This window comes from Enhydra lutris, unplaced genomic scaffold (assembly GCF_002288905.1).
Source record: "Enhydra lutris kenyoni isolate GAN:26980312 unplaced genomic scaffold, ASM228890v2 scaffoldscaffold51, whole genome shotgun sequence".
NCBI classification, from domain to species: domain Eukaryota; kingdom Metazoa; phylum Chordata; class Mammalia; order Carnivora; family Mustelidae; genus Enhydra; species Enhydra lutris.
The window spans coordinates 5635040-5658236 of NW_019154135.1; the positions used below are offsets into that span (position 1 = coordinate 5635040).

General features: G+C 46.7%; 1 protein-coding gene across 2 annotated transcripts in view; it reads right to left on the reverse strand.

Moving 5' to 3' along the window:
• LOC111157042 (epidermal growth factor receptor) overlaps positions 1-22301 on the reverse strand; it is a 198009-nt gene extending 175708 nt beyond the window's left edge. For both annotated transcript variants that reach the window (XM_022518253.1, XM_022518254.1), the window contains exon 1: positions 22249-22301. The gene's annotated coding sequence lies outside the window, so the exon portion shown is untranslated. The remainder of the gene's footprint in view (positions 1-22248) is intronic.
• Positions 22302-23197: the final 896 nt, after the last annotated feature.

Consider the following 23197-nt stretch of genomic DNA (forward strand, 5'->3'; position numbering starts at 1 on the left):
TCGAACTTATTTTTCTTTGATGTAATATTTAGGAGTTATCATGGTCATGACCTTTTATTATGCACTTAAACTCGCTTCATCATATTCAACGTAAAAACAGTTCTCCTTTAATCACTGCGAGGACTCTGGAGATGATCCATTTCTCTGAACTGCCTGATACTTTCTACTAATTTTAATTAAAAAAAAAAAAAGAGATCTATATCCCCGTGTTGTTTGGTTGATGGTGAATATTGCAAATAACTCTTAGACTGCTCTATATCAAGACATCTAATCATGACTGCATGAAATTAAGATGCACTCTTCCTTGTTAATTCAATTTTAATCCAACTACTAATTCCTTCAAAGTACTTTTAAACCAATGCATGCTCTTTATTTTAGAGATGAATTCTCTGAAACGTAAAACAAGAAAACACTTGTCACACTCCGTTAGACATGCTGGTTTTTCTATATACTACAAATTAATAAGCATAAAGAAGGCCAGTGAGGAAATTCATGAACTAAGATTATTATAATCTAATTTGCTCATTCAAACAAAGTCTCTCCCTCCTTTTGTTAAAATATATTCATGCTTACCAGTGAATAAAGATGTGTTAGGATTTCAGAGGTTTATATGAAATGCAATTATACCTTAGATACGCTCAATGCATGCAATTGATATTTATTTAGTGCCCACTGCGTACACGGCGTGGTGCTGTGAGTTGTGAGGCTGAATAAACCAGACAGCTCCTTTTTGCACGGAGCTTACAATCTAGTGAGAATCCCATACCAGAACGTAAACAACGACCATGCAACAGACAACGTCACAAAAGCAGCTCAGGGTACCTGAGGCGCGCGCGCGCACACACACACACACACACACACTCATAATCCATGACTCTAGCATCACACGTATAGTGACAACATTTACCCAACAGAGGCTCAGACGGAATTTACTAAGGTCGCCCAGCAACTGTGAACAGTCCAGACCGCCTTTGTTAATTCTGGAAAAGTCGTCAGGCTTTCTGTCACTGAACGCGGATTTCCAGAAAAGAACCACCTATATTCTTTCTCGCTTGGCTGATGTTGTCACTAGATGAGTGACAAACATCTTCTGAGACAGATATAGTGGACTTCACCTGACAATTTCAGAAGTTTATAGGGAAATTCTAAATGTTCCAGTGACCTCTTACCTAGTTAACAGCATAAAGTATATACAAAGGTTACCAAATTTCTCATGCTCCAGTAAACAAGATCAGATAAACATCCAGTGCCTAATGTTAACCTGGGATTTTTCTGGGAAAAGGCAGGCTGTCCCCAAAACACAGCAGTTGAAAAAACATGTCTGACTAAGTAGACCCTGAGAAACAAAAACAAAGAAAGTTCTCTCTCTCCGGTGTCTGACTTATCCGAGGATGAAATGCAGAGAAAAGAAAAGTTTAGGAAGCACTTTCAAATTTTGTTTTGTCATATTTCCCATCAGTTCTGATACAAAGATAGCAATGGGTTAACATAAATCGCAAAAGTCTTCAGCCACCCCTGGTGCACGTACCAAAGCTGCTCTCCGATGGAAAAATGTTCCCGTGACGTCAGGCAGAGGACTTGCCTAGTTATGCAGATGTTCCAAGCTCATCTTTTTCTTATTACCTGTGAATTCTATTTGACGTTAGCTGTGAGTCTCAGGATTAATATTTCTTTGAAGAAAGGCAGGAGATATACATACACACACACAGACATAACGACAGTTCTACAGAAAGTTCATAAGCAATAATTTAGGCAATACAGCCACAGAGGTAGAATCTACTCTTTCTATTTTCCTGGGGTGGGGGGACATTCTTCTGACCTCACATTCCAAGCCTGATGCAGACAATCCAGGCATCCCGGCAACCAAACCTGATGATAAGCAACTTTCCCTGTTGGAACAAGACCCCTGTGGAGACAGACCTGATTCTAAACTGTACAAAAACTTGTTTACAAACACATGCATATAAACTGTGACACATTCTGAGAACTCTGAATTTCTGCTTCACCATCAGTGGATGAGCTCAGCGGACAGTTGTGGGCCAGAGCTTAACTAGCAGGTTTAGAAAAGAGCCAACTCACAGAGGGTCCCAGCTGTCCTCTCCACAGCCCCTCACTCTCAACAGCTTAGGAACAGTTCCTGTCCCTTGTCTGTTGGGGTGCAGCTCAGGCTTCCTCAGCAGCCAGTGTAGCAACACAAGAGAACACGAAGGGAAGCGGATACACAGAATTTAGCTCTTAAATATCTACATACTCGCGTATCCCTAGACCTTCCATTATTACTCTCTTTATAAACGAATGTGTATCTCAAGAAACTAATGATTGCTCAGTTTCTGGAAACCTCCACGGACAGAGGGTCTCCCTCCTCCTGGATGTGATGTGAAATGAGGCATACATCCACGTACCTTTGACCACCTCTTCCTGTTCCCCTACACCCGACAGAGGCAGATGTGGCCCTACGGTTCCTCTTCTCGCCATTACATCTCCTCAGCTGTCTGAGCTGGCTTCAGGCCTCTGCTCTTGGCCATCTCTACCGTTTCACACCTGTTTGCCGAGTTCCCCTTGAAGGATATGGTTGAGAGACCACTCCCTGTCCTGACTTCACTTTGGGTACCAAATGCCAACCCAGCATTTCATGAGCAGCTCCCTTACGTGCTACGCAGAACAGGACGGCCCATCTCCTCACTCCTCTGAGCTCCATGACCTGTAGGATGTATATTACCTTATGGTGGTTCTTCTCAAATTTCATAACATACTGGCCTTTTTCTTACAGAAAAACAATCTCCACAGATCCCCAACTGGACAGGCACTGACTGTAGAATGAAGTTTTTAAGTTTTAAAATGTCAGCCACACACTTCTGCTTCTAGCAACTACTAAAATGGTCCCAGACTTATCTCCGGGCTGTAAACAACCAGAAAACCAAGCAAAATATTTGGGGCAACGGTTTTCAGGCAATGGGGCTGTGCGGGACTGAGTGACCTAAGAGGAGGGAAACACATGTCAAATATGTGAGCCAATATGAAACAGCAGCTTCCCCTTTTCCCCCTCTTAATTTCCTTAAGATACAAGTGACTGTTGAGAAGAATATCACGGTGTGGTGGGGTGATCGTGATTTATCGCTATAAAATGGTTTGGTCTGTGCCCAAGTTCAAAAGAATTCAGATTACCCTCAAAAATGAATAAACATTTTAAAATAGTATAAAACGCTCAGGCCATTCCCCATGGGGAGACTCGCAGCTCTGTTTGAGGAAATGCTCTTGGAGCAGGTTCATAAACGTCCCACTGCTTCCTTATAGCCTCACTGATGCAGCATAAATAAAAGTCTGCATCCTGGAAGCAAGCAGAGGTCAGCACCCGTCGCAGGTGCTCAAGGCCAGGCTGCGGTAGAAACAGACACTGGGCCAGGGCGGGGGACCTGTGGGCAGCGCTCAGTACATGCGGTACCAGCCCTTCGTCTTTGGGAAGCTTCACTGGAGGTCAGTGTCAAGTGCCCCGAGGGAGGTGTTTCCTCCAGCCTCCTCAATGGTCATTTCCCACCACTGCCCTGTTGCCGTCCACGGGCTGTGGGACCCAGGGTTACAGGGAGCGTGGGTTCCAGGACAACGGCCAGGGTATCACGTCTACCTGTGCTCTTCCCTACAGCCAACTTGCCTGCGTGTGCCGTGCCCCAGGCTCTCCTCCTGCTGCCCCGTCCTCTTCCTCGCCTGCCTCCCACCAGAAGTGCAGCAGGCCCCCAGGACAAAGGGACGGCAGGGTGCAGACAGCCTCGCTCAGCTCCGAAATGCAGAGGCTGAAGGCGACCGCCTCCCGATGTGTGCCTCTGCCCCATCTTCCCATCCATGTGGTCAAATACCCACCTTAGAACCCGCGTTCAGAACGGAGATAGATCTTTGGAGGAAAGCCATTAACACGTTGTTTTGTTTTGTTTAATCGGGGAAAAAAAAAAAGTCAATCTTTCTGGCAAAAAAAATCAATCCCCAAAAAAGTCAGAATCAATCTGGCAGAAAAGCCACTGACTAGCTGCTTTAAATGGCTGAAATTAATATCTCTTATAGCTATCAAGCCTATGGTAAACAATTTTATGTTATTATTTTTTAAAATAAGGTCTTTTTTTTAAAGATTTTATTTTATTAATTTATTTGACAGAGACAGAGAGAGAGCACAAGCAGGGGGAGCGGGAGGGAGGGGGAAAAGCAGGCTCTCCATTGAGCGGGGAGCCCGAGGCGGGACTCGATTCCAGGACCCTGGGATCATGACCTGAGCTGAAGGCAGAGGCTCAACCAAATGAGCCACCATCTAAAACAATTTTAGATGTCAATTTTTTAAAAAGATTTTATTTATTTATTTGATAGAGACACACGAGAGAGGGAACACAACCAGGGGGAGTGAGAGAGAGAGAAGCAGGCTTCCTGCTGAGCAGAGAGCCTGATGCAGGGCTCGATCCCAGGACCCCGGGATCATGACCTGAGCTGAAGTCAGCCGCTTAACGACTGAGCCACCCAGGTACCCCTAGATGTCAATTCAGAAACGTGAAGACAGTACACAGATTTTCAGAGCTAGTTCAGTCCTTCCGTGGGCACAGAGGCTCCTTATCAGTGGGATCTCCCTGATCAAGAGATCAAAAAGGGAACTCAGGCTATTTTCACATGATTATTCAAATGAGATAAAGTATGTCCAAGGCTCTCAAAAAGCTATAAGGGGTTCTGCAAAATTATCTTTTTATACTTAACAGTCATATATACTCATTCCGGACTCTGTGACCATTTCAGTTTTGAAGTACTCACAAACCACATCAGACGAAATTCTCACTTTGATGAATGTGACAGAATGAACGGGGTTCTGGACTACCAGCTCCTTGTGGGCACAGATGACATTTTCCATGTAACCCAGCACCCAGCAGCTTTTCATATACACTATGCAATAAATATTTAACACACGCTTACTGAGTCAAACCAAACTGAAAACGAAACATGCGCACGAGATTCTGCCAAATTATACCAATCTACTGAAATAAACTGCCCTGCTATACTGCAAACATGGTTTATGGCTATGCGATATAACAGCTGTGAGGATTGGGGCTCAGAATGCCAGGAGAGCTGGAAGGCTCTGGAAACTCCACCAGAGGACCTGCAGTGTGGATATGCGCCCTCTGAATGAAGTGGAAACTTTCCTTTACCCTGGGATTCACTTTCTCTTCTCTTCCCCTGTGTCGGTCTGAATATAGCCCCATAAGAGCCTGACCCTGGGAAGTCACAAACAGGGAAGGAAGCTGTAGTTGCCACAGAGGACACTCTTTCTGCAAAGATTCTGCAGCTGGTTAATACCTGTTACAAACGGCTTTCCCTCCAGGGATTTGGGGATAAAGGTAAAAGAGGAGAACCAGGCTACTCTTTTTCACCCTAGTTTTAAAATAACCTGTAACTTAGAGCAAACTGAAGTAGCAGTAAGAGGAGTCTCACTTTTAAAGGGCCATTTTTTGGGTTATATATACTAAAACAGAATAAGTGCATCGCCTCAACTGCAATCTGATACCTTCTTTGAGATACTGAATTTCCTTATAAAATATGAGCGTTAGCCTATAAGGTTTTTTTTTTAAGACTTTAGTTATTTATTTGACAGAGAGAGAGAGAGAGAGATCACAAGTAGGCAGAGAGACAGGCAGGGCGGGGGGAAGCAGGCTCCCCGCTGAGCAGAGAGCCCGATGTAGGGCTCGATCCCAGGACCCTGAGATCATGACCTGAGCCGAAGGCAGAGGCTTAACCCGCTGAGCCGCCCAGGCGCCCCTAGCCTACAAGGTTTTAATCTCCACGAAGTGACTGTGAGTACAGTATTTAAAACTTTTATTGCAGTATAATGTAAATGTAGAAAAGTGTACACACCAAAACTGTGTAGCTCTGTGAATTTTTTACCAAATGATTATGTCTGTGGAATTACTATCTAATAAAAAAAAAACATCATCAGCATTCCAGAAGACCTCCTCTAGGGTACCTACACTTAATATAAAGAAGGCCAATTAGGACAAACAGATGAAAACAAACACAGGCTGAACAGGTGGTACATACACAGAAACTCAAACCATTCGTGATTTGAATAGAATATAAACTTAGCTTATGTAAACAGACCCAAAACTACAAGAGAGTGTTTGGTTTGTCCAGTCAATGAATGAAAACCCATTCTCCAGTCTGTTTCTCTTGTTTTTTTGTTTCAAATTTTTTATTTAAATTCTAGTTAGTTGACATATAGTGTAATATTAGTTTCAGGAGTAGAATTTAGTGACTCATCACTCACATACAACACTCAATGCCCATCACAAGTGTCCGCCCTAATACACATCACCCATCTAGCCTGTCCCCAACCCACTCCCCTCCAGCAACTCTCAGTTTGTTCTCCATAGAGTCTCCCATACAGTTTGCCTCTCTCTCTTTTTTCCCTTTCCCCTATGTTCGTCTGTTTAGTCTCTTAAATACCACATATGAATGAAATCACATGGTATTTGTCTTTCTCTGGCTGATTTATTTCACTTAGTGTAATAAACTCTAGCTCCATCTACGTCATTGCAAATGGCAAGATTTCTTTCTTTTTGATGGCTGAGTAGTATTCCATCACACACACACACACACACACACACACACACACACACACACGCTCCACATCTTCTTTATCCGTTATCCATTCTTCAGTTGACAGACACTTGAGCTGTTTCCATATTTTGGTTATTATAGATAATGCGGCTATAAATGTTGGGGTGCACATACCCCTTCGAATTAGTATTTTTGCATTTTGGGGGTAAATACACAGTCGTGTGATTGCCGGGTTGTAGGATAGTTCTATTTTTAACTTTTTTGAGGAACCTCTATACTGTTTTTCTATCTCTGTTTCTCAGTTTGTCTGTCTGCCTACCTATGTTCTTCCTCTCTCCTCCCTTCCCTTTTCCTCATTCCTGCCTCCAAATGTTAAAGACCAGAAAACGTAAAAAGGAACTTCTAAACAGTATTGTGAAGACGATGATTTTTGTAATATCATCTCACTAGCTAATTAAAACAGTGAGCATTTAGCCTAGGTCAGTATTAGGTAAAGATGTCAAACTAAATATTTAAAACTTCTTACTACGATGTTACCACTGGGAGAGGTTGGGGAGAGGCTGCGCCGACCTGACCTCCCTGTGCCTATTTTGCAACTTCCTGTGAATCTGTAATTCTTTCAAAATAAAAAGCTAGTAACAAAAAGCTTTGCTATCGCAGCAAACCACTATTCTTATTTATATAACATGGTCAGCATTTTGTTTTTAGTATGATTTTTCTAAGAACTACAGCAATTTTAAAAAAACCTTCTCTGTTAATTTCTAAAAAAAATACTGAAAAGAAGATCAAAATATTAAGTTCAAACAAATACCTACTCTACAATGTGTTTTGAAACTGTTTTGAAAGTGCTTAAAAATACTGGCTAGTGTATGCATGATAGTTAACTTTCTTCATTCTTCCTTTCTAACCATACATTCCCCCTACCCTACCCTCACACCCCGCTGCTTTGACCCCCGAAATAAATGCTAACCATGAAGTTAATGCACAAAAAGAAAAAAAAGTTTGCCTCCCCAGAGCCTTACATATAGGTGGTGAGAGTCTCTTCCCTTTGTGTCTCTTATGTTTCCAAATACAGTGCTCCAAGCACGTTCCATCTCCACGACTACGCTGCTGTGAGCCCAGAAAGCTCACGGATGGAGAAAATGGGCCCAAAGGTTAGACCACCCTTCAACCCATTTGTAAATCACATAATCTTATAAATCGTCTCACTGTTTAATAAAGCAGCTGGGCTGCTAGCAGTTCTTACAAGATAAATTATCATCTTTGAACTGTTAGCTTTTCCATTTTTGGTGTTTCTTGCGGCAAAAGCCATTTATTTTTACTTGCAGATATAAAACAACTTTAAAAATAACTTTAAGATACTGCGGGGGTAGGAAACAGCAAGTCTCTAGTGTATGTTAACTCGTGACCAGTCTGATCCCTTGCAAATTTGGAAACAACGACAGAGACTGACGGACTTTCTCGTACTTTCAAGGTCCATATAAACACCTGTAGGCCTTGTGATTATGAACCAGGGGAAGAACAGGAACCAAAGGAAGTTCTGAGGACAGAGTCCTGGGAGAAAGGATCAGTCCTTGGGGAAGGGCAGGCAGAGGCTCAAAACCCCAGTGCACCAAGCATTACCTGAAACAGCTTAATTAATTTTAGATCATGTAATAATTAAAAGAGAGAATGCAGGCCCATTATTTTCTCTCTTTAGAGAGCTGAACTGTTGCAAAGGGCCAAGGGCTCGAGGGTGTTTGCCTCCCTCCTTGTGAGATGGTCCAGGTGTCTGGGGAACATGAAGAAGACATAAAGGCTGGACGGGGAAAACGTGCGTGCCCATCGCAGCCATGTATGCCATGGAAGGGGAGAAGGATGAGCAGGAGAAAACAGACAAAACAGAAGCCTTCACATTAGCCATAACAAGTCTGAAAGTAAAAACAGTGCAGGAATAAGTCAGGGCCATCCCGAAGACTGGCCCAGAGCCATGCAGGAAAACAACCATCCTCTTTTAAGGGAAAGTAAGACCCGCCATGGAAGGAAAGAGGGGTCAAGCAGTTGTGCTCTGGGAGTCCCGAGATGGGGAGCGAGGAGGCAAGGCAAACTGAGCCTTCCCCTGCCTGGGCCCTGTGGCCTTTCAAGGAGGGCCCAAGGGCAGGGCAGACATCTGGGGCACAGGCATGCGGCCGCGAAGCTCCCCAGTCAGAGGCCAGAGCCTACCCTTCCTTGGCAGATGACCTTGGGTAAGTGACAGGACCTTCCTCAACCCAGGTTCCTCTACACCTACGACAGGGATCATTAAGGTCATGGTGAGGGGCAGCAGTCACAGTGCAAGTCAACGCTTCAAACACTGATAATATCCACCTGTTCTGGAATGTGCTCCAGGGACGGGCCTGGTGCTTCCTCCTCCACACATCATCCCGTCACCATCCTCTCTCCAGCCCCATGAGATAAGTACCATTGCTTTTTTTTTTAAGATTTATTTATCTGTTTTAGAGAAGGGGGGGGCATGGGAGGAGGGGCAGAGGGAGAGAGAGGCTTAAGCAGACTCCTCGCTGAGCATGGAGCCCAACCCGGGGCTCGGTCTCACCACCCTGAGATCCCAACCGGCATCGAAACCAAGAGTCAGAAGCTTAACCAACTGCGTCATCCAGGTGCCCCAAGATAAGTGCCATTATTATCTTCATTCTGCCAATGAGGAAACCAGGACTCCTAGGAGTTGCTCAACTTGGCCAGCAGCACCCTGCAACCAAAGTAGGGCCTGGGTCCAGAGACAGCACCCCTGTCTGTGACGTCCTGCATGGCCCTCCCTGTACGTGTGGAGGAGGCAAGGCCTTAATGCATTACTCCATCTAGAGAAAAGCACCACACCACAGGTCTAGAGACTTTTTTGGTATACTTACTGTCTTGTATACTCATTTTAGTCCCATGTGTACATTTTGGTTTTTCAAAATATTTCAACATCAAATAGATGCCAGATATAAGAAGGTTATTATTGCCTTTTCTGGAACAACAACAACAAAAGCATCCATCAAATGTTAGTGGTGATTAGTCTAGAATCAGTGGCCTAATGCATTCTTTAGCCTATTATAATAATGTTCACATTGGGAAAATTATAGACATGATCCTTTCAGACACACTTAGAACCAGGGCAAGTTCCCAAAGGTCCACCTAGAGCAGCCTTTGTTTTAAGAGCAGAGTTACGCCAAGGGCCCTAAACAATTGGCATAGGTGGCTTTTTTGACCTCTGGCTTGGTCACGTCTTGCACCCCAAAAATGTAGTCAACTCCTGCCTGAGGAAGTGCCCCTTTTCCTCTGAATCATGAAACCCTGAGGTATTTTCCCCATTTTAAATCAGTGACATCCCACTTTACAGCCAGAAAAAAATACAAAGGGACAGAGATTCTTGGAGAGAACCTAGACCAGCAGGTGGGCAAACCCCCCTGATAAGTGACTGGAAGCATCTTCTGCAAAAAGTAATACCAACAGGGAGTGCAGGGGAATGCAAGGGCCAGACAGATGCCATTGCCCACAAGATGGCCAGGAGACCAAGCAGTCACCTATCTCTGGAGTCATCCTGTGCTGCTCTGGAAGTGTTACCCTGGTCACTCACATCATGAGGCACCCCGCCCCCCAAATAGGAGAGCCAATCCGGATCACACCAGGTTCTGCTTACCCCGTATTGGAAGGCTCAGTAGAAATGTGCACAGGTGAGGCTTCACCCAGTCAAACTCTCTTTGTGAGGAGATTCATCTGCAGACAGACTTTGTTCCCTGAGGGGCGCACAGAACCCCTGACCGCTATGCTATGCTGCTTCCTCAGACAGAGATGGGCTTACTGAGCTCACCGTTCTCACTCCACCTCTAAGAGGACTCTACCAAGTTGCCATGTTGGGTGGGTCCTTTCAAAATCACTGGGTGTTAATTAATTACTATCTGTTATTTTATAAATAATGTAATAATTACTATTATTTAAAACTACTCTTAAACTTAGTCAAGGCCTTTTGTGGGCTTAGCAGAACAGCTTGTGAACAGGACATGTGACAACCATGAGATCAGGACTACACTTGTTACACTATGTGGTACCTAGTGGTTCACTTTTAATTAGAATTCAACCTTGTAAATAGTGTTCAGAAGTCCCCCAGCCTATAAAACTCCGACTAAACAAAAAGCTTGCATTCAGACACCTGTGCTGACCAACATGGCGGCTTCACCACCTGTGCTGACCAACATGGCGGCTTCACCACCTGCGCTGACCAACATGGCGGCTTCACCTGTAGCTACCACCTTGCTCTACCTCTTCCCTTATCACTAGAGAAGAGAAAGCAAGCCTAGAAGGGAAATAGAGTCTGACCTCCTCCCAAAACAAGGCCCAAGAAGGAAAGGAAAAAAAAAATCCCCCAAGTAGCAAAAGAAGTATATATACACTATTGGCAACTTTCCCCACGCTGGCACCCCGTTTCCATTGGCTTCATTAACGTGGTTCAGGCCTTGAATTCCTGACTACTGATTTTCCTGGCTATCGTTTGAACGTTTTGTTTTTGCAACTGGGCAACACGATGAATATGTAGCAGTCATGGCCCAACACTCTCGAAGCCTAGCTTTTCTAGCCAAGACTTTAAGAACAAGACTCTGGCATGAGGGAAGATGGACTCCGATAACCACCCAGGTCTTCAATCCATCTGGGCTTTTCCCATTCGATGCCTCGCCTCCAAACCAGGCACATCACTGAGTTTGCATTTAAACAAGAGAGAGAGAAAGTCTTTAGAAGACAAAAGTGAAGTGAAAAACTGAGCAACCCATTTCACCAAATTGCTCAACCTTCTGTTCTGCCTTGGCTGGGCGGACTTTTGTTGATTGAAGGTGAAGTGGCATAGCTTTTGCCCAAATAACTTATGCAATGCATAGAGGCCAGTTACTAAGCAAGCCCTGAAAATCAATACTCTAACTGCCTGCTGACTGGGAGGGTTTGCTCATTCAACAAGAGATGCATCAGACTCGGCTCTAAAAAAAAAAAAAAAAAATCAATGTTTTCTCTGAATGATACTCTCCAAAGCTCCATGACATCAAGGACAACTACAGATTATTTATCCCGTTGACATAGGGGATTCTTTCTACTCTGCTTTATAATTAAGAAATATAAACCTTCGTGGGGGAGGGGGGAATTTCTGCCGGAGTTCTGCTGAAGTTTCCACTATGTTAGAAATAAACAATAAGAAAAAAAAGTTCGTTCCTTCCCAGTGGAGGAAAATAAACACTGTATTCTGACATTTCTTTTGGAAAAGGTAGATCACCATCAATGAGAGATCTACGAACGGTCCCATCGCTGGTTTGATTCATTCAAACAAGGAGGGTCCTCTAAGTGAGAGGGGATTTCTGTAATCATTTCTCCTTAAAGTCAGTGCTTCCAAATATAATGTCAGGCAGAATGGCTTCTTATAAGGGACCTGATATAGAAAACCAGCAATCCTGGAGTGTCCACAACTTGTTAAGTTTGTCCTCTTAAAAAACAAAGACCCAAAGACTTCATCACAAGAAAAAGTGGGAAAGAACAAAACTGGAGCAGAATATACCAAAATCATGAGGGGCACTGGTTATATAAGTGACAGAAATGTAACCAAAAAATTGAGAGTATTTTGTCAGTCTTTGACTCAGGAATAGGACTACCAGGGAGAGGAGGCATCCACTGGCTAAAAAGCAACAGTGTCTTAAAGGAGGAGGAAGGAGAGTTTTGGAGACATTTGATACTGGTGTCAGGAGTCTGCCCTATAGCAGGAAATCTCCCGGCAGCTCAGTGTCAACGAGCTCGGTGACCACGGGCAAACTGCAGAACTGCTGACAGCCTGAGTCCCTAACCTTCGAATGTGGATAAGTGTCCCCATCCCGTAGGGTTCTTAGGAAGCTTGGAGAGATGGCGGTGAAGGCACTGTGTGAACGGTAAAGTCCTAGACAAAAGCAAGGTGTTATTATTATTATGACATCAGTCTTTTAGCATCTCAATCACAGAGCACACTTACGATCTGTAAGTTTCAATATGGATCTTGCACGCATTTAGGTTTGCTTTTAATTTCATGGATGTTTGCAGCTGCAAGAAGCCGTCAAACCATCTAGTTGAGTCACTTTATGGAAGCGGAAACTGGAGAGGTAGATTCTAACCTGTTTTCTCTATTATAACGAACAGCAGACTACATGGGGAAAAATGCATTAAGCCACGTCCTAAGAAAGACTCCTTTAGCAATACAACTTTTGAAGGAATGATACATGTCTATTCATATTTGTATAAAAACTGATCATAAACACTGAATATCTCTGACATTCTAACTTTAAGAAATTACATAATATAATTTTGCAGTCATTTGTCAAAGTTTTTCATTCACAGTCATACATCAAAATTTTCTTTCTTGGTGAAGATTGATTCGTAACAGCTTGCAAAAAAGAAAGAGAGGAAGGAAGCGGGAAAGGAAGGAAGGGAGGGAGGACAGATTAAGGCAATACATTATTCTCACTCATAAATACACTGCGTGCATACAGTCTATTAAACCACCAGGAAATGCCAGCAGAGGTAAAGAAATCAAGAAGTAACTACAAGGATAAGGTTTCTGATTCTCTATTAACTTTGCAGCAAATCAAAGCCAAGAAAATGTTCTGAAATTCATCAGAGGTAAAAGCCCCTTAAAATCAGTCTCTTAAAAGCCAACAGGTGGCATAATAATTTTTCAACAACCACTTTCATTTTCCTGACATTCATCTGGAATCAAAAGTAGATGACACTGGCATGGGGTTGGGGGTGGGTGTTCTGGTTTTTTTTTTTTTTTCTTTTCATGGTAAAAAGATGATAATTATTTAAATTTCTGATACTATATTAAAATATACTTTCAAAAACAGATCTCGCTAGTACTAGAACACAAATAATTTGTCTAAGTGATCTTGCTCAGTGCAATTTAACTCTTTGCTATGGCTTGTGATATAGAAGAATGAACCAGGAGATGCCTGTAAACACAGACAAGCTGGCAGTTGTCAGGTAGTCAATGTCTGCTAGTAAATAACCCAGGTTTTTTGACGTTACAAAAAAAATCTTTCTGAAAACCTTTCTGAAATCTCATTTACGGCGATAAGAACATTTCCAGGCGCCCATGCCCATCCTTGAGGACTAGCCCAGATTCAAGACGTGATTTGTTTTTATTCCAGACTCTGAAATAGTGGTAAGTTTATGAGCATGGGCAAAGGAACTAAAACAGGCACGGTTTTTCCCCGTAAAACATCAGTGTGTCATGTCGGAGAGATTATACACAATGCATCAATTTTCTGCAAAACCTGGAGTGAAAGAAAGGAACTTTCAGTTATAATGATATCATTATATCATGTGTAAGGACACACAACTAAGGCAACCATGACCTTATCCAGGACGGGCAGGCCCACGTGTGTGCACAATGGTACACCTTCAGGTATCAGGTTTCTAGTTTTAAAGTAAAATCCTTCCAAAATGTTCTTAAAACCACTGCTAAGTACAGGGGTCTAGAACCACTTCTCTACTCCCTGTTACATAAAGGCATAGGTACCCAAGGTAGCACAACCAACAATACTCATTCTTCACTACAAATCCACCTGTTTCTGAATGCTCTCTGCCAAGAAACAGGTTAAGTCTGTGCAATTTTCCCCAGCGAATCAGGACACGGATGTCTTCTAACACATGTGGCAGTAGCTCACTTCATGTGAGACATTTTCTGACTTCCATGTGATTCAGCGTGCATTGACTATGTCTAAAATTATGACGACTTTTGTCTGTTTTCTGTGGTAGGAGTTAAAGTACATCAAGGAATCATTTTTCTTATTCATAACCAGCTGTAGGGTCAAATTCTGCTACTGGGAAGAATGCGGAAACTATCAACTATAACCCAGATTCTTCACATCCGGCCGTAAGTTTAAAAAAGGCCATTTTCATTTTAAAAGATAAAATGTGTCATGTCTCAGGCACTTAACATTTGACGTTGCAAGTTTCCTTGTGGTCATTTAGGAAAATAAAGCAGGAAATTCTAAAACCTTAGCAGGTGCTCTAATAAGACAGTCACATTTATGCGATGACCGCTGACGGTGGGCTTGCTGGGGGGGGGGGGGTGCGGGCAGCAAGTTCACCAGCACGTCCTCATTCTTTTCTCTTTGCCTGGAGATGGGACAAAGTCTCCTTGTTGAGATCCAGCTAAACTCTTCCGAGAAACTGCCCTCATCACAGAAATAGGATTAACCCTGTTTGGGGACTGTCGCTGAAATCCCAAATCGCCTGTGTTCTAAGACATTGGATTACACGGGTTCTTCCTGTCTCCCTGTTCAGCCCTTCCCAATGTGAGCGCTTTGAAGATAAGCAGTTACCTTATCCCTCTTGTAGATCCAGAACCCAGCACGAGGTCTGCGTGTAGTGTCTGTGGTTCTAGACCTGGCGTGCATCAGAATCTCCTGGAAGGCTCCCGTCCCCAGCCTGTAAGCCCCACCCCATAAGGATCCTATTCAGAGGTCCAGGTACGGGATCCAGGAATGTGCATTTCTAGCAGCGTCAAAGGGCTGCTGTGGCTCTCTTGGGAAACAAACCCTGAAAGCCACTGTAATAGGCTTTTCCTGAATGCATGGGGAAAAAAAATTCAACTTTGAGACTGATTTACTACGGAAATATCAAACCATTCCTGGACCTTCAGGAAGCTCAGGCAATGAGTAAGCAACAGGAGTCTGAGAACAAAGACAAAATTTCTTCTCTGCCACAGCTACACACACCACTTGGTGCCCTCATCGGGATTGCCTAAGCAGTTTCTAAAGACGTGTGTGCTGCCACTCCGTCCCCGCGGAAGGTTTTACTCGGCTGGTCTAGGGTGCTGCAAGGCATCCTCCTCTGCATTCTCCCCCACGTGATTCTAAGGTTCAAAAGCTACGGCTTAAAAAAAAAAAATTCACCTCCTCGTCTTTTTAGTTCAGTCACTAACGTACAAACCGAGCGATCTGATGCTGCCGTAAGAAACGGGGACTCCCGTCTGAGGACGCGTGGCGGGATACAAGGAGCGTTCCCAGGGCTCTCGGATGCTCTGTGTTACTCATCGCTCCCTTCTAACTGCAACTCCTCGGGCTGCGGACCCAACCACAGCGGCCGGGCTGAGAAAGCAGCAGGTGACCCAGAGCCCAGCCTGGTCAACGCGGCCGGAGCCAGGGAGCAGGAGACAGGCTGGGGGCTGGGGTTATTTTATGGCCAAAGACAACCCCTGCAATGGAAACATCAAGTGACAAGTCAAGGCCACACTGCTCTCCTGGGCTCCGGACCCGTCTGCTCTACGTACCGAACCTTCACCTTTCCCTTCAGAGCACCCCACGTCCACCCAACCCACTCTTCCTCCTGGGGCATTCACAGCCCCTGTAGGGACAATGGTGTTTCATCCTGACTTCAGGGTAGAACCCTGGTGTCACCTGGGATCCTCTAGGTCTCGTACTGGTTACACATTAACGGCCTCCAGGTCCGCCTGAGTCACTCGTCCTGCACGCTCCCTGCTCTCCCGTTCCGCATCTCTCCCGGCTGGCAGGACTCGCCCAGCTCCCTATTTCCCTGTTGCCTCTGCAGGCCACTCCCACTCCTGCTGGAGGCCTTGGTCTCAAGCACCCAACCCATCCGGCCGGTTCCCAGGTTAGACCTCCCCCTGAGAGCCTCCTCTTGGGGAGCGGGGGACAGTGAAGTTCTTGTCGGGTGTAGCCTCCCCATCTCCCCCTTCTTTTCCCATCGCACCGAATAACCAGGGCTCCTGGGGCCTCTGCTACTATGGAACCTACTCTTGGGATGCCTTCGCTTGACTTCTCCAGGGAAACACCCACAGCTTGGGGCGATAGCCAGCCCCCTCTCCAGGTGGAATTAAAAACGAAGAATAATACCAGAACACTCCATCCCGTTCAGAATTCTATCATTGCTTCTGTGACACTGTTTCACACTTTGTTATCTAGAGATTTCTCTTCCCCTAACCGACTAAAGGGCAAGCACCGAACCCGATTCATTCCTAAGTCTCCAAATGCAGACAGGATAGAGCAAACTGCTCACTGTGGCTCAAACACAAAGAAAATAAAAGCCCAAGTTGTAATAGGTAGCACTTTGTGTCCTTATACTCAAAGGACAAACAACAGAGGTTAACTTATGCAATTATTTCTACTAAATCAGGGCCAGGTGTGCTGGCCCACCAGCACGGGATAGAACTTGGAGCTGAGAAGGAAATTCTATCCCCTTGTGTTCACTTTCACATACTACTTTCTGAAGCAAGCTGCTGAAATTTGGTAGGAGTAGAATTTATTTTAAGCCTATGCAATTCACAGATGCTTAGTCAACACTCTCAGGCATTTGATATTATACTTTAGGGCCTGCAGAGATTAAAATGTCAAACCCAGCACTTAGTTTCTAACAGGGCTAAGTAAACAAGCCACCACTGCTCACTGGCCCTAAACACCCTTCCTGCTCCCAGCTGGCTCCGGGAACTTTCTAGACAACTGTACTGAGTGTGTCTATCTGAATGTGTAGGAAGGAGACTGCACCTAATGACTCTGAAGAAGTGAAAATTTCAGTCAAACCGGTTATTTGACATAAGCTTGGCTCCTTGCCTGCATTCAAACTAACCTGCTCATATCCATAGGCTGGATGGCGGACTACCCTGAGATGTTGTGCCAAGAGCCAACTGTTGGGATTGTCTGGAAAAGACAACCTTTCAGGAGGAAAATGAAAAAGAAGGAACAGAGAGAAGCTATGATGTCAACAGGAATGGCCCATGAGAACAAGGTTTATATTCTATTCCCTACGTGTGTTGATGCTTTAAGAACAAGCGAGTGATAACTGAGGCCAAAAATGTTTCTTGGGATAAGTTCAAATGTCCAAAAGTGACAGAAGAAAACAAAACTTAAGTAGTTCAGTACAGATCTGAGGAGCAGAGTCTTGTTTTTTGAAATTGTATACGTGGGAACAATGCCTGGGTGGGCCATTCTAGAACTTTGAGCTTTTCTCAAAACATACCCCTATTAATAAAACCTAACTTTAAATCAGCCCATTTCTACTGTATTAAGTCCAAATTAAAACACACACACACACACACACACACACACACACACACACACACACACACACAGGGCGCCTGGGTGGCTCAGTGGGTTAAGCCTCTGCCTTCAGCTCGGGTCAGGATCCCAGGTTCTGGGATCGAGCCCTGTACCGGGCTCTCTGCTCAGCAGGGAGCCTGCTTCCTCCTCTCTCTCTGCCTGCCTCTCTGCCTAGTTGTGATCTCTGTCTGTCAAATAAATAAATAAAATCTTTAAAAAAAATAAAAAGAAATAAAAGAAACACACACAAACACACAACTTTCACAGCAAGCCATGGGGCAAGGGCCAAATGATTCCCAGGTGGGTCCTTCAGCATTCTGATCCCATCCTAATTCTGGGGCCTCAGGCTCCAGTGTTGGGGCTCTCTTCCCTCAACATTCATAATCATCAATTTAATACTTGGACTTGGTTTGCCACTCCTGTTAGGAAAGTTTCAGACACTAGCTGCTGGTCCTGAAGCTTAGATCAAAGGGGGGGAAAAAAGAGTATTTTCTTTTTAAACAGGGTGGACTGTTTCATCTTCACTGACACTACCCCTTAAACATTTCAAAACACGTTAGCGCTGTCACGTGGACCAAGCCCAATCAAGCAGCACAATGGATTTTGGCAATCAGCTTCTTCAAACTTCAGAATGAGTTTCTGAAAAATCAGAGACTATGAACTAAATGCATAAAGCCAGAAATAATGGTCAGAAACCTACCGGAGCCATCAACCAGCTACTGCTAGACAGAGCCATACGGGTCTGAGTACATGACAGATACAAGGACCGCGGGTCTCCTTTTCAGATCTGGAAAGCAATTTACTACCACGCACCTTCCTTGATTTATGATGGGGTTGTGTCCCCATAAGCCCATTATAAATTAAAAATATTTTAAGTTGAAAAGACATTGGATACGCCCAACCTAGCAAATACCATAGCTTACCCTAACCTACCTTAAATGTATGCAGAACACTCACATTAGCCTACAGGTGGATAAAACCTAATGCAAAGTTTGCTTTATAGGAAGTGTTGAACAGCTCATGTAGTTTGCCGAATTCTGTCCTTAAAGTGACAAACGGGATGGCTGTCGGCGTGTGAGCTGTTGACCCTGGTCACTGCGGGGCTGACTGGAGCTGCCGCTCGCTGCCCCCACCCAGTATCACGGGAGAGGACTGTATCATGTTACCACTAGCCCAGGGAAAAGAGCCAAATTAAAATTTCAAGTATAGTTTCCAGTGAATGTGCATTGCTTTCACACCATCTCAAAAAAAAAAAAAAAAAAAAAAAAAAAAGTACGACAAACCATTGTAAATCGAGGATCATCTGTACTTCATTAATGACTTAAGGAATCCCACTGTGGAAGCAATGGTAGAAACTACTAAGATCACCCCTGCCCCCTTTTAATTCATGTCTGGCACATTCTATGCACTCAATAAATACTCCTTGGATTTAGAAATGAGGACGCGGGAGCCTGGAACTGGTAAGTGACACGATCGCCTCGACACAGAGCTGGAACGAGAAGACAGACCTCCTGGCTTCCGGCCAGGACTGAACAGGGCATCCTCACATCTGAACTCCCGAGAGAAAAGGGTAGGGGTTCTTCACCTGGGATAGAATTCAAAATCCTCTTTTATTCCTCATCAATAGAGCCCAGACCTACTGAATCGAGACTGTCTTCAGAGGAGGCACTAGGACAGCTTCCCCACTGGAGAATGCCTGCACTGTCCAGAATACCACCCAGGCTCTCTTCTAGAATAACACCTTGACCTCTCCATTTTGCAAGAGGGAGGGGCTTGCTTAACCATCCCCGAGCAATCTCCAGGCTCCCTCGTGCTCTGGTGACAGAGCTGCCCCCACAGAAGGCAAGCAGTGCGACCAATGAGGAAATGACCAAGGATCTAGACCACCAAACTGACGCTGGCTACAAGTTTCACACCGAGACCAAGTCTAAGGGGCCGGTTCCCTGGTCCTTTTCCTCCCCGGCTCGCAGCATTGGACACGAGGTGATTGCACACACCGGAGCTGGCTCTTCCAAAAACAGAACTCACACAAGGGGGTGGAGTCAGGTGGTTGAGGCAGGACCCCAGGCGGAGAAGGCCTGAGTTTGAATCCTGCCTCTGCTTCTTACTAAAGGTGTAAGTTACTTTACTTCTCTGTACTCAGTTTCCCATTTTATAAATAGAGTACCCACTACATATGCTTAACCTAAGTATTAAAAGGACACTTAAAACAGTGTTTGACAGTATTAAGTGCAATCAGAATGGAAGATACCATATCTTAGAACCAAAAACGTCTCTCTAAAATGAGCAAATTTTCTTGAACACACTGAATCTTACATGGGTCTTCAATGCCTTTTATAAAAATATCTCATTCTACATTTTTAATAATTTACCCCTTAAAACTTTTTTTTTTTTTTTTTTTAACGTTACTCTAACAGAATGACATTTGTTCGCCTACTCTCACAATTTTATTCAGGAGCATTCTGTTCGAAGCAAATACAGGACAGTCAAATTAAGTGGTATTTATATTTTTCTCAGAAACAAATCTCCAAGGCACTAATAGCAGTGTTCAAAGGGGTAATAGCAAAGAGCTGTGAACACTTCTGGAGTTTAAAAAAAAAAAAAAAAGTGGTGCTTTGGAGGTGCTCCAAGAGTCAATTTAAAATACAGAAGGGGTCCCCTGTAGCAGAGAGGGAGAGATGCCGCCTGCCTAAGAGGACTCTACCGTCGGCTGATTCAGGAGCAGGTCCACCGTCCCTAGGACTCCCCGCAGAGATGAAGGGGAGCCCTTCAGACCCCTTAAAGGACGCAGAGCTTTCCACCAGCTCTGTCAGTGAAAAGACTAACCTCTTATTACTGAAATCACCCCCCACCTCCTCTTTCCTATATTTTGCAAGATTGTTAACATTCCAGATGTTCCAAAAGATTATATGTCCCATACACTGGCAGGTCATCTTTCCAAAACTCCCAAATCTGGCTGCCCCGCAGAATCACCAGAGGAGCTTTTCAAAAACCCCGATGCCCAGGGCTCATCCCAGGCCAATGAAATCAGAATGTCTGGGGTGGGGAGCCAGATATCGTTTTGTTTTGTTTTGTTAAAATCCCAAGCGATTCTTACATCCAACAAAGTTTGGGAACCACTGGTTTATGCATTAATGTTCCCCTAACAAACTCGCTCAGCACCAAACCCCGACTCCCTATGCCAATGACATCAACAGCAAGTACAGACCTGACTCTTGGAACCCGGGTTGCTTGATTTTGAAATTGTGTAATTAAACCTTCTGAGGCATGTTTCTCATGTCAAGTGGGTTTATGGCCGGTAGTCACGAAGCCAGACTCGCTCATGTTCAGTCTGGACATTTGGCACCCATGAACCATGGACAGCAATCCTTTTTTTTTAAAAAAAAAATTAAAATGCTGGTTGGCCCAAAGTCAGACTCTTCAAAGAGCTAAAAGGAACATCTCAAAGAGAAAATCTCGGGATGTTGAGTAGGAAAGTTTGGTGTGAGCCTTATTTTTGACAAACCGTGGGGACCTGACCAGGATGGGTACCGCCCTACGAAGTTCGGCTGCAGGACCCAGCTGTCCCGCCGCTGCTGGTCCCACCGCTGGGTCCAGCTGCACCTTAAAGCCAGGATCCTCAACCAAAGGGCTGCAGGTGGGGGCAAATCTCACAAGTTCCCGGGAAGCGACGATTTAGCGAAACCCCACAAGCCCGAGGGGCGTGGACGCCTAGGAGGGAGCTCTTGGCTGGCCAGGAGCATGGGTTTCCCCCTCCGCTACCTGCACGAGGACCCAGAGCAGGGCAAGCGTTGGGGGTCTGCGCCCAAGGGGCGGGCCCGACCGCACCCCCTTTTTTGCTTAGGAGGAAACTACGCCTTTCCTTCCCCGCGGCCCCAGGTAGAGGCAGACACGAGACCTTCGGGCCGCTCAGCTCAGGGCTGCAGCACCACACCTGGGAAAAGGTCTTGCAGGGTCCTGCGACGCACCCAGGCCTTGCCCCGGGCTGGCCCCGGCTCAACTCCGAGACCCGGGTCCAGGGAGGACGCGCGGCGGGGTCGGCTCGGGAAGCCGCCAGTCCCAGGAGGCCCGAGGAGTGAGCGAGACGGATTCCGGGGGGTCGTTCCGCAGCTTCCCCAAGCGCCTGGGGCGCGCGCCCCGGGCGGGGCCTGGCCCCGCGGGAGGACAGGCGCGGGGCGCACGTGCGGGAACCAGAGCAGCCGCCGCTGCGGGAACCAGAGCCGCCCCGCGCCAAGTTCTTGCCTCCGTAGGCGGACCCAGCGCAGGAGGCCAGGAAAGTGAGGACGGAAAGTTGCGAGCGCTCCGGGGCGCCGAGCTCCGGCCGGTGGTTCCCACACCCCGCCCGCAGCCCCGCTGCCCCGCGCACGGAGCCTCCGGTCTTGGGCCGCCTCAACGCTCGCCCAGCCCAGAAACGAAACGTCCAGTTCCTCCCACGGTCCCGGCCAGAGGCGCAGCTGATCCTCAAGGAAACAGGAAAGGAGGGGCGGGCGGCGCGGGACGCCGAGCTGGTGCCGCGAGCGCAAGCTGGGCCGGCTGCGGGTCGGGGCGCGTTGGGAGGCAGCGCGGGGCCGGCGGGACTCGCCCTTACCTTTCTTCTCCTCCAGCGCCGGACTCGCCGGGAAGTGCGCGGCCAGCAGGACCAGGAGCGCGGCTCCCGCCGTCCCGGAGGGTCGCATGGTTGCCCCCAAGCGCCGGCTCGGGGTCTCCGCAATCAGGCGGGACCGAGTCGGGCGGCCGTGCGCGGGGACGGCCGCGGCGGCGAGGCGGGACTCGGGTGGACGCGGAGATCGCCTGTCGTCCGGTCTGGGAGGCGGCAGCCGCCGGGGCTCGCTCGGGACCAGCTCGGGACTCGCGCCGGGCTCGGGCCGCCCTGACCGCGGGCGTGCACACCGTGCCGGGGGCGGAGGCTGTTACGGCCGTGCCGCGCCGGGGGCTGCCCAGACGTCTAGCTCGCGGGGGCGGGGGCCGGGAAGGCTGGGCTGGAAGGAGGAGGGACCAGGCGGCGGAGGAGGGATCGGGAGGAGCCGAGGAGGAGCGGCGTGCGAGGAGAAGGGAGGAAGAGTCCGCGGCGAGGACCGCAGGCGGCCACCGGCTGGAGAGGCGGCGGACGGCGGTGGCCTCTGTCGGTCCAAGCGCACCGGGGAGGCCCGGGGTGGAGAGAAGAGGCGACGTCCGGGAACGGAGCCGGCGCCCTTAGGAGCTCATTTCCGAGGGGGACGTTCCCTGCGCTGTCCCTCCGGACCCAGTCCTCGTAGACAGGCACAGTTACTCAGTGACCCAGCCTCCGTCGAGCCAGATTTGCACCAGGGCCCCCCATTTTCGCCTTCAGTCCCTCCAACTTTAGGAGCAGACTTTCATCATCTCCGGGCAAACTGGCCGCGCCTTAGGCCCAAGGCCGGATAAGGGCAGGGCTGGGAAACCATTGCTTTACTCTGGCCCCCAACTCCTCCACTGCACCCCAGGATCCTAATGGGGGTTTGAAGCTGGTCTGGCAGCCCAGTGTTCCTCCCCGTGCACGCCTGGCAGGAGTGCCAAGC